Consider the following 10,775-nt stretch of genomic DNA (forward strand, 5'->3'; position numbering starts at 1 on the left):
AGTGGTGATAGGTGAACTTTTTCCCCCTTTAACTAGTTCCTTACCCAACTTACAATTCTTGTCCTAATCCCCATCTTCTCTAATTTAACTAATAATTCCATTTCCATGCAGCAGCATGGCCCGCAAAAGCTAATGTTCAGAACAACCATGTGAACGTCTTCCTGTGAAAACAAAATCTTCTTATCTTGCTTGACAGATCTATAGCTCTCTCTCTGATCAGTGTGTGTGTGCACGCGCGCGCCGGAGTCCCCGGGCAATGCTCTGGAACTGCTCCCTACGAAGCCAGTCAGGACTCTGGGGAAGTCTCCTTTCTGTGAGCAGACTGTCTGCAGGACACAGCTCACACAACTTCCACCTTTTCCTGGGTCTGACCTCGGAGCATTCAGCATCCTCTTGCCCCTCTGTGCGCTTCCCACAGCGAGTCTGCCCAGGCAGGGTCCTGGGGAAGCCAGAGGGTCCTGCCCCCCAACTCCACAGTCAGACGTGACTCTCAGCGAGCCAGTGAAACAGAGGTTTATTAGATGACAGGAACATGGTCTAAAACAGAGCTTATAGGTGCAGAGAACAGGACTCCTCAGCTGGGTCCATTTTTGGGGGGGGGGCAGTGAACCAGACAACCAAGTCTGCACTTTGCTCCATGTCCCCAGCCAGCCCCAAACTGACTCTCCCTCCAGCCCCTCCTCCTCTGGGCTTTGTCCCTTTCCGGGCCAGGAGGTCACCCGATTCCTTTGTTCTCTAACCCTTTAGCTCTCACCTTGCAGGGGGGAAGACCCAGGCCATCAGTTGCCAGGAAACAGGGTGCCGGCCATTCTCTGTATCCAGGCCCCTGCACACACCTGCCCTCTAGTGCTCTGCAATGATCATACACCCTTATCCCTCCACCTAGATACTTAAGAACTGCATAGGGGAAACTGAGGCACCCCCACAATATTCAGAGGAAACATTAAAAACAGTCCCGCTTCATCACAGCGTATATATGTACAGTATGGATGGATCTCTCAAAAAAGATAGCTTTTCACTGTAAGACCAACAGCCCCCCGAGGACAGGACACCATTAAGCAGCAACCCGAAAGCTGGACACCCACAGACGAGTTGGCGGCGCCCAGCCAGACACTGCCTCTTGCAGAAGCTCCCAAGGTGTTAGTCACAGAAACATTGTTTCCCCCCCCACCCCTCAAAAGGGTGCCGGCGCCCTCCCCACTCCAGAGTCCCGGGCTACACGCCTAGAGAATGCGCCCGGCCGCTGGAATGGGTGGCCGCTTGCTTGCACAAGGACAGTATGTATGTGTATGTGTCACAATGCAGCTGCCGCCGACCAGCAGCAACTCCAGCAACCGGCCTCGCCAGCTGCTTCCTGTTAGAGCCAGCAGCTGCCGCTGTGCCCAACGCTAGGCTGGGTCCGCCAAGGAGTAAGTAACTGAGGCAAAAACCAGCCAGCCAGTGGGGGTGGGGGGCAAGGGCTGCACTGCCCTAGACCCTCCCTATTTCCTAGCAAGTTAACAGATCTCAAGGATTGTTTAATCTCCCAGGCGCATAAAAGGGCGCAAGGGGCACCAATGGGTGGCTAGTGGTAGGGCAAAGGAGAAGTGAAGGAAGGACAACTAGAATAGCCCTCATGAAATACACAAAATACTTAGAGAAAAATGCGTCAATTTCAGCCTCTGCAGGACACTGAAACAAAACTGAAAGATCTGAGATCTCGTCCATATGTCAAGTGTTTAATTCAATATATGTGTTTCAAGTGTTTAATTCAATATATAAATAGGGTGGAAAGGAAACTATTTTTTCTTTCAAAGGTGGCACAATAATTTCCCTAAATATCCAGTTTCCCTCTCCGATCTCTTTGTGGTTTCGTCTATCAGGCTAATTGCTTTCCCTGTGATTCTTTAAGCCCCGATCATCATGACATCTTCCCACCAGGTTCTCCATTTTTTTTAAAGTAACATTTCAACAAGGATCTGCAAGCAATTTGGGCATCACATCCATCTTCTGATGGGGAGGGATAGATTTGAATTCAGAAATAGTCCCCGATACAGATTGTATTCATGTATTGGATCCAAGGCAGAAAAAAAAACAAACTTCCCCTTGGTCACAGACAACAACTGTGAAACAAACAAGGATGCCAGAAATGGCCCCTAATCCTGCGGGTTGAACCGTGGACGGAGCTGAGTTTAAGCTGTTATACAGGTGCCCTGGCCTTCTCTGTCAGCCAGTCCCCCTCCTCCCCGCCACAAGCTGGAGAGGAGTCACGGCCATTGCTGAGTGCAAGGTGGGGGTGAAGCGCCGATTCTAACCGCCTTCCGCAGCCTGGCCAGAGGAGGAGGGAGGAGAGAAATGTGACTGAGTGAGTTTTCACTTTTCAGGCTTTTATGCCAATAATAAAGTTTTGTTAGAGACAGTATTGATAGTAGTAGCTTTAATTTCTGTATGAAGGTCATGCAAAGGGATCCATGAAGTTAAGTGTGTAGAAGAGATGGGTTGCTTGCGAGACGACAGTACCAGTAAGAAATGTAAGTTACTTTCACCCCTGGCTTGTATGCACTGTATCTTATGACGGTATCACTTACGTTGCTCAGGGGAGTGAATAAGCCATACCCCTTCCAGGTGATGTAAGTTACACTGATCCGAGCATTGGTGTGGACATTGCTATGTCGGCAGGGGAGTTTCTCCTGTCGGCATAGAGCGTCTTCACCAGATGTGCTGCAGTGGCACAGCTGCATCGTAGTGTAGATTAGCCCTTTGTGGTGGCAGCGGGGAGTGGGAGAGAGGTCCGACCATTCTGTTAAACATTTCCCATGACGCTGCAGATCAGGGCTGAGGCACACTGGTAAGACAATGGGAGTGGGGAAGGGGGCAGGTTGCCAAGGCACTGTCAGAATCGGACCTGTTCTGTGCATGAACAGAGGTTTCAGCCTCTGGCACTGTCCATCTGGCATCAGCACAAACATTCCTTTTGAAACTTCCCAACATCAGGCACTTACACTGAGGGGGCTCCTGTGATTTCACTGCAGTTACTCCTGATTTACACCTGTTCAAGGAGGAGGGATAGTCAGGCCCAGCTGTGCATTTTAGTTTTGCTTATAGCATCAGAAAATATTTCCTGGACTATCATACAGTACATATGTGGCCAAATCCTGCTTGCCTCATTCACTTCAATGGATATACCCACGTGAACAGGAAATGTCTACAGTTCCTAGCACAACGGGGCACTGATCCCCTAGATCAGTGGTACCCAAACTGGGGTTCGTGAACCCCTGGGAGTTCGCAAAATGTTACAGGGGGTTCTTGGGGAAAAAATTCCCTAGTGGCTGGCAGACAGACAGAGCTGTCCCTAGGGAGTCTGGGCAGCATGGGGCCAGCAGCCCAGAGCCCCTGGACTTTCAAGAGCTAAGCAGATCAAAGCACGCATACCTAGCACAGTGAGGATTTAAACTTCAAGACTCCTAAGAAGGGAAAGGGAGGTGGATACGTTTTGCTGGTTTTAAAATTAAATAGGCAGCTAGTATTGTTTTAAAAATTATTATGAAGAACAAGTTTAAGCTTTGTTGTAACATGTGTTGTTTGTCTGGACTACTCAAGACCTGAATGCTTGTGTAGGAAGAACTCTGAGTTGGTTTCTTAAATACCTTAATGCTGTTTTCACATCTGATACTCCTTGAAAACATAGGAGCCTTGTCTTATAACAGGCTTATTCAAAAGTGATACAAGCTACAAAAGTGAGATCTTGGAAGAGTGTTGCCGTTTTCATAATGTCATAAAAATACTGTAATGATAAATAATAAATAGTGTGTAATAAGCATGTCATAAAAACAAATTTTATATTTCCAAGATCACTGCTTTTATAATTTATACTCAGGTAAAGGAGAAAATCCCTGGAAATATTCATTTGTATGAGGGGGTTCATGAGACTTGGCATTTTAGTGAAAAGGGTTCACAGGTTGTTAAAGCTTGGGAACCACTTTATTCATGTGAATAAAAATGGCAGGACTGGCCCACAGAGTCCAAAAGGTGGTATGTGAATTTCTTGCTGCACGCTGCTGTTTTAAAATAGCATATTGTTTCTGTGCAGGCACTGACCATCTATAGCCGGCTATTAAAGTAAATGATGAACTGACAGTTGAATTCTGTGCAGCACCAGAAATAAGTAAACCTCTGCATGCACCTTGTGCCTTGCAAGAATGGGCATTCTTCTCAGTGCTTCAGTAGGAAATGCCAAGACACTTGGTGTCCCTTCCTTCAGATATTCTGAGTCAGAAACCCAGGGTGCTAGAACAATTTTTATAGTGGGGTGCTGATGAGGGAAACCATGCATGTGGCATTTGTTATTACTACTTCAAGCCATGGGGGTGCAGCAGCACCCCGAGTTCCAGCACTACTGCACTCTACCCCTCCCCAAAACCCCACAAACAAACAACAAACACATACCACAGATTTCAGTGCCATCTGGGGATGACTTCTTTAAGGAAACACAAGGTGTTTTCTCAAAGGGGCTGAGCTAGCTAGCAGCTGTTCTAGCTTTACTTTTCAAACAACAAACCGGATGAAGTTTTTTTACTACTATTGGTGACACGGTCAGACACACAATGGACCAGATCCTTCTCTAGTGTAACCTGGTGCCGTTCAGTGGACCTGCGCCAGTTCAAATTTGCAAAGAACCTGGGCCATATGCCAATATACGGTTGACTTTTATTTATGCTAAAAAATGTGTAAGATAGGTTTGCATAAAAAATAAAGATAAAAACAGCCCTCTTTGCAATGTAAGCCTATCATCTTGGTTTGTGTATCCCATATTTAACAGAGGTGTTTGAGAGATTGGCACACACAACACATAGTATCAATAGTGCCTTCCATCTCATGGTCTTGCAAATTAACAAAGGGTCAATTAAGCACCCCAGGGAGTTGGGTAAGAATCCTGCGTTTTACAGCAAGCTGAGGCATAGAGAACTAAGTTACTTGCTTACGGTTCCACAAATCAGTCCCCTGCCAAGATGCCTACAGAACAAAGCCTGTCGAGAACACTCAGGCACTTAGTGAGCTGAACTGTGAGTTATTTTTATTTGCACTGCAGTAGCTATTCAGAATCCCAAGATCAGTGGCTCATGGGACTAGGCCCTGTGCAAACATCATAAGAGACAGTCCCTGCCACCAAGAGCTTCCATTCTCAATTGGGAAGAGAACGCTTGGAAGGGGAAGTAGAAGCACAGAAAGCTGATTTGTCCAGGGTCACTCAGCAGGTCAGTGGCAGAGCCAGGGGTTGAAGCCAGGTCCCTAGAGTCCCAATCCAGTGCCCTACCCACCAGATCATACCATCTCTTTTTTTGCAAAGCCCTGTTCTTATCCTGAGCTCATCCTCCTCCCTCATCCGCGCGTCTGTTTGTTCATCCACCCACCCATTGTCTTGTTACTAACCAAGCTCTTTAGAGCAGGAGGTGTCTTTTTATTACTTGTTCATACAGTAGTAGGGTGAGGGGAGGGGGGAGCTTTTGGTGCTGCTGAAATACAAATAAGACCCAGGAGAGAGCCAACAATAAAACAGAGGTCTCCTGACTAACCACAAGACCCTCCTTCTTCCCATATTTGTGCAGAGAATGCAAAGTGGACATAACTTTATGCAAGTTGAATTCAGCATTGCAATTTTTGCTAGTCTAGCTGAATTGAAAAAGGAAAAGTGAACTAAGCTGCCTCATTACTGTGACATGTGGTGACAGCTCCTGCATTGGAATTTTAGTAATACAGCGTGGCTGTAGATTCGTTTTCATGTCTACATTTTAATATAGAAATTGTTCCTGTAGCTCCGGGCTGCCTGAATTACATCTGTGCCACCTGTCCACACTCCCCACACCAGTGGGTCACAAGCCTGGTGTATTAAAAACTATTGTTAAAATTGGGATTTATCACTTTAAATACTCAGGGGTTTTCTTGCAGGCAGGAGATGCTGTAGGGAAGCTTGAGATGGGAGTCATTCCGCAGGCAGACAGTGAGTAAAGTGGGGGGGGGGAGTTGTGCCTCTGTTTTGGGGAGCAGCTTGCTTGGTCTCTCTGTTTTGGGGTTCTTGTGTGATATTCTGAATGCTAAGAAATAAAGTAGTGTTACATTGCAACCTTTCAGCAAGCATTTTTATCTAGCTTATACATGAATACACAACAATCTCAGCCACAATTTGCTTTGGAATGAAAGCAGCAGCTGAGTTTTCACTAGCGGTCACTCATTCCAGTACTGATCCAGCCCCAGTCTGTTTGGCTTATGAGATAGGTAATGCCTCCTCCTGCTGTTAGACTATTATTCGGGCCCTACCAAATTCATGTCCATGAAAAACGTGTCACAGACCATGAAATCTGGTCTCCCACCATCAAATCTGTTTTGTGTGTGCTTTTACCCAATTCTATACAGATTTCACAGGGGAGAGCAGCGTTTCTCAAATTGGGGGTCCTGACCCAAAAGGGAGTTGTGGGGGGGGTCACAAGATTATTTTGGTGGGGGGGTTGTGATATTGCCACCCTCACTTCTGCGCTGCCTTCAGAGCTGGGTGGCCGGAGAGCAGCAGCTGTTGGCCAGGCGCCCAGCTCTGAAGGCAATGCCCCGCCAGCAGCAGCACAGAAGTGAGGGTGGCAACACCATACCATGGCATCCCTACTACTGCTGGCCTTTACAGCTGGGCTCCTGGCCAGCAGCCACCACTCTCCAGCTGCCCTATTCTGAAGGCAGCACCGCCACCAGCCACAGCACAGAAGTAAGCAATACTGCAGTACCCTCCTATAATAACCCTGCAACCCCCCCCCTCCCCCACAACTCATTAGAATCATAGAAGATCAGGGTTGGAAGAGACCTCAGGAGATCATCTAGTCCAACCCCCTGCTCAAAGCAGGACCAACACCTACTAAATCTAAATTCACCACCTAAACTCCTTTTTGGGTCAGGATCTCTACAATTACAACACCAGTGAAATTTCAGATTTAAATAGCATAAATTTCAGGATTTCAGATTTTTAAAATCCTCTGACCATGAAACTTGGACCGTGAATGTGGTAGGGCCCTAACTATTATGCTAAGAAATTTTGAATGAATGACTGTAAAAGACCCCACTCTTCACTCACGTTTCAGGGGCTCCCACCTGTCTAAAGATACAGCTCAAACCATCTTGATGGAGTCTGCCTTTAATCAATCAGTCGTTTGTTTTGCAGCGTAGCACATTTGTGTTCTATATGCCTGCTAATTTGTGCTCTGTGATTCTTTGTTTGCGTGGTAATGGCTCTTTCGGATCAATAATGAAAGATGCTGAGTATTAAAAAATGGTTCTGAGTACATATTTAAAAAGAGAGAGAGGAATGAACATGTCACAGCTTTCCCTTTGTACGGTGTAAGCAGAGCCACATTTTGTTCCTTGACACTTGTATGCTTTAGGCATCTGTGCTGTATTTACAAGCAGAGAGAAGAGGGAAGTTTGAAATTAGGTGAAGATTTTTTTTTAAACATAGCTTTATATAGAACACTCCAACAGGCATGAGAAAAATTAAAGGCTATAACAATAATCCAGTTCTCTTCTTTTGCTATGTAAATGCTGGATGTTTAAAGATTTGCCATCACTGAATGTCAGAACAGCATTTTGCGCAATACCGCTGTCATTTATCTGCAGCACAAATAACCAGCTTTAACCAAAGGCAAAATAAGATTCATCAAGAGATTTTTTTTATTCATGCACTGACTTGATTAGTATTAACTTCTACCACTAAAGGATTTATTCACGTTTACCAAGTTGTGGAGACTTTTCCTTGTCATGATAGACCTAAGGAACAGCAAGTCATGCACGTGCTCTATACTCAATATGAGATCCAACCTGACACTACTGCTAAAATAGAAGTTTCCAATTTGGAAATTTTAGTAGCGTCAGAAAAATTAGTTGATTAAAGAAAAGAACTGGCCTGATGATCAACCCCCGCACTGAAACTAAAAAAAAAAAAAAAAATCAATGGAAGGTTTTAATCATTTAGATAAGCAGAGACACATTTCACACTCCCAATCAAAGTTTATTCTGTCCCCTACCTCTAATACAGTCCGGGGGCATTACATAATCTACCTATTCTGCAGGGGAATTCCACTGATTTCCTATTAAAAGAAAGATACCCTTCCTGGTGGGCAGGTGGAATTTTAGCATTAAGCATCTAAGTGGTTTCTTTTGATTGCTCTAAGATTCCTTTGCAGCACCAGAGCCCTGCCATTATGAATACAAGGGATGAATTTGGTGTGGAACACAATGGCTTATGGCCAACATGAACTCAGAACTTCTCACAGGAAATAGACGAACACAGGACACAAATAATAGTTATTTGTGAAGGAACTCCATTATGAGTTCTCTTATCTTCTCTACTCCCTATTTTTGTCTTGCATCATTCTACTCTTCATCCCTTATCACAATCTCACCACTGCTGGTGCAGGGACTTTCTTCTCTGCCAATGAGAACAGCCTCCCATAACTCTCTGCCTCATTCTCCTCCTCCTTCCCACCCCATTTAAATTCAAGTCATATCTCTTCTCCCTTGCACATGGCTCTTAACTTCTCTCCCCTTCTGGCATGGAAGCCCAATACCCTTGTTCAAACTGATTATCACGCTGCTTACTCTACATGTAGTTCTATTACAGTGAATGGTGTAGCATGAGTAAAGGCACCAGATTCTGACTTACTATTTAAGGGTCTACTCCTGCAAGTAGTTAGGGGAAAGCTAATGAGACTGCTCACTTAGGGCCTTATTCTACCATTTTAATTCTGGGGTATTCCCACCAAGGTACCACTCAACATGAGTAAGGGGGTGGGGGGAGAATTTGGCTTATAAAACAACTCCCATGAGTGAGGGCTGCAGGATCAAGTTCATAATCTCCACTGCATTATGTAACTGCAAATTATTCTGGGAGGCAGCTTGCAAAGAAGAATGATCGAAAATAAAGTTGCGTCATGTCTTATTTAATGCCTTGAAGGAAAAGTTATTGATGCAGTTCCAGCCTGCACATATACACAATTTAATTTAACCAAACCCTGATTTCCAGGCGAATGAGCACTTTAAAAAAACAAGGCCACAAAGGAATTGAGTTTCAATGCTCACATTTCTTTCATTTTCTTACTGCATTTCTCAATTTTAACATAATGAAAATGTGGTTTGTAATCTCATTTGCATAGTGTGAAATTCTTGCTAGCCTGCCAATAACTAAAGCAGTCAGAGAACGACAAAGAGCATTGGGCATTCTAGACTGCGATTCATGAAATAGCTCTGCACTGCAGACTCAGATATTGGAAACCGAACTTGACTGAAACCTATCTATTTAAAAACCTGCATGAGGCTTTTAAAGATACAGAAGCGGCTTTAGAAGGCCTGACTTCTACAACGCCTCCATGCTAATGATCAGAAGGGCAGGGAAGGGCTATACTGAAGTCATGCCGTTTGTCTTCAGAGCCTGGGTGGAGAGAGACCCATCTCTCCTCACTCCACTGGGTGAGAGTGCCAGGCTTGCCTCTCTGCGTCCTTTTTTGTGATCTAAAGTCCATAAGGCTCAATGTTAAAGACTCCCATTGACTTCATTGGGCTTTGGAGCAGGCTCTATGACAGCAGGAGGGAAAGTTAGGTGGCGAATAGAGGCGGTTTGTGAGGCTCATGCAGCTCTGCAAGAGAAGCAGGGAGATCAGTACCAGTCAACCCCTTGAGCAGTCTCCCGCTGCTCTCCTCCTCCTCCTCAAGGCCAGCTTTGATACCTCACTGTGTGTATGGGAGAGGAGCACTCCTACCTAGTCCCTCTGCTGCTGGGACACGTGTTCCTCCTACCCGCTCCTACGCTGATCTTCTGAGGGACAGGCAGCCACCCCTCCTGCACTTCATCTTAGCTTCAGAAGCCTGGGTTGTCTGCCCCCTACTAAAGGAAGTATCATGGGCCCTTGGATGGAAGGACTGAGTGAGTCAAGGGCCACACTGACTACCAAGACCACCGCAAGTTAAACACACCTGCCTTCACCATTACCTTGTCTTGCCTTGCTCCCACTCTTTTATTCCCTTGTTGTGTATTGTCTAAGTCCTAGATTGTGATCCCTCTGGGGAAGGACCGGCTGAGCTTGTACAGTGCCTAGCACAACAGAGTCCTGATCCTTGTTTGGCATCCTCTTGGTTACCGAAATAAGCAAAATTTATTACACAAGCAACATTGAGCTCCCTTACGCTGACCCAAGCATTTAAAGCAATGGTAGTTGGTTCGAAGTGTGAGATCAGCTGCATGGGATGCAGCTTGCTACTAAGCAAACAGTTCTACACAGTGGAATGAACCACGGACGTCAGACTCATGCTTAGATGCAGAGCTGAGAAGACAACCACCGTCTTCTGGAGAAACGAAATGGCCACAGAAGGCTGCAGATAATGGATGCAAGCATCATGCTTGGCAAACTGATTAACTTGTTCATTAGTTACTTCCTACATGTTAAGGTAAGCACTGAAAACACATCATTAGGAATGGTGTATATACAGTATGTGGTCTCTTAATTAGCCATTACATTGAGGTTAAAAGAATCCTGATTAAGGAGCAAGAAAAAATATTTGCTACTAACATGAGCTGATTCAAGATGTCCCAACTCAGTGGAACTCCGCTTACTGGACACTCATTTAGTCTCCCCTGCTGGAGCAGAGTTGTACCATAAGTAGTCAGGGGAAGACGAGGGGAGGGCAGCAGGAAGAGAATCACATGGCAGATTTTGTATGTACCTACGCTGACAATCTGGTTAGGGTTGCCAACTTTAGTCGGATTT

Source organism: Dermochelys coriacea, chromosome 5, assembly GCF_009764565.3.
Source record: "Dermochelys coriacea isolate rDerCor1 chromosome 5, rDerCor1.pri.v4, whole genome shotgun sequence".
NCBI classification, from domain to species: domain Eukaryota; kingdom Metazoa; phylum Chordata; order Testudines; family Dermochelyidae; genus Dermochelys; species Dermochelys coriacea.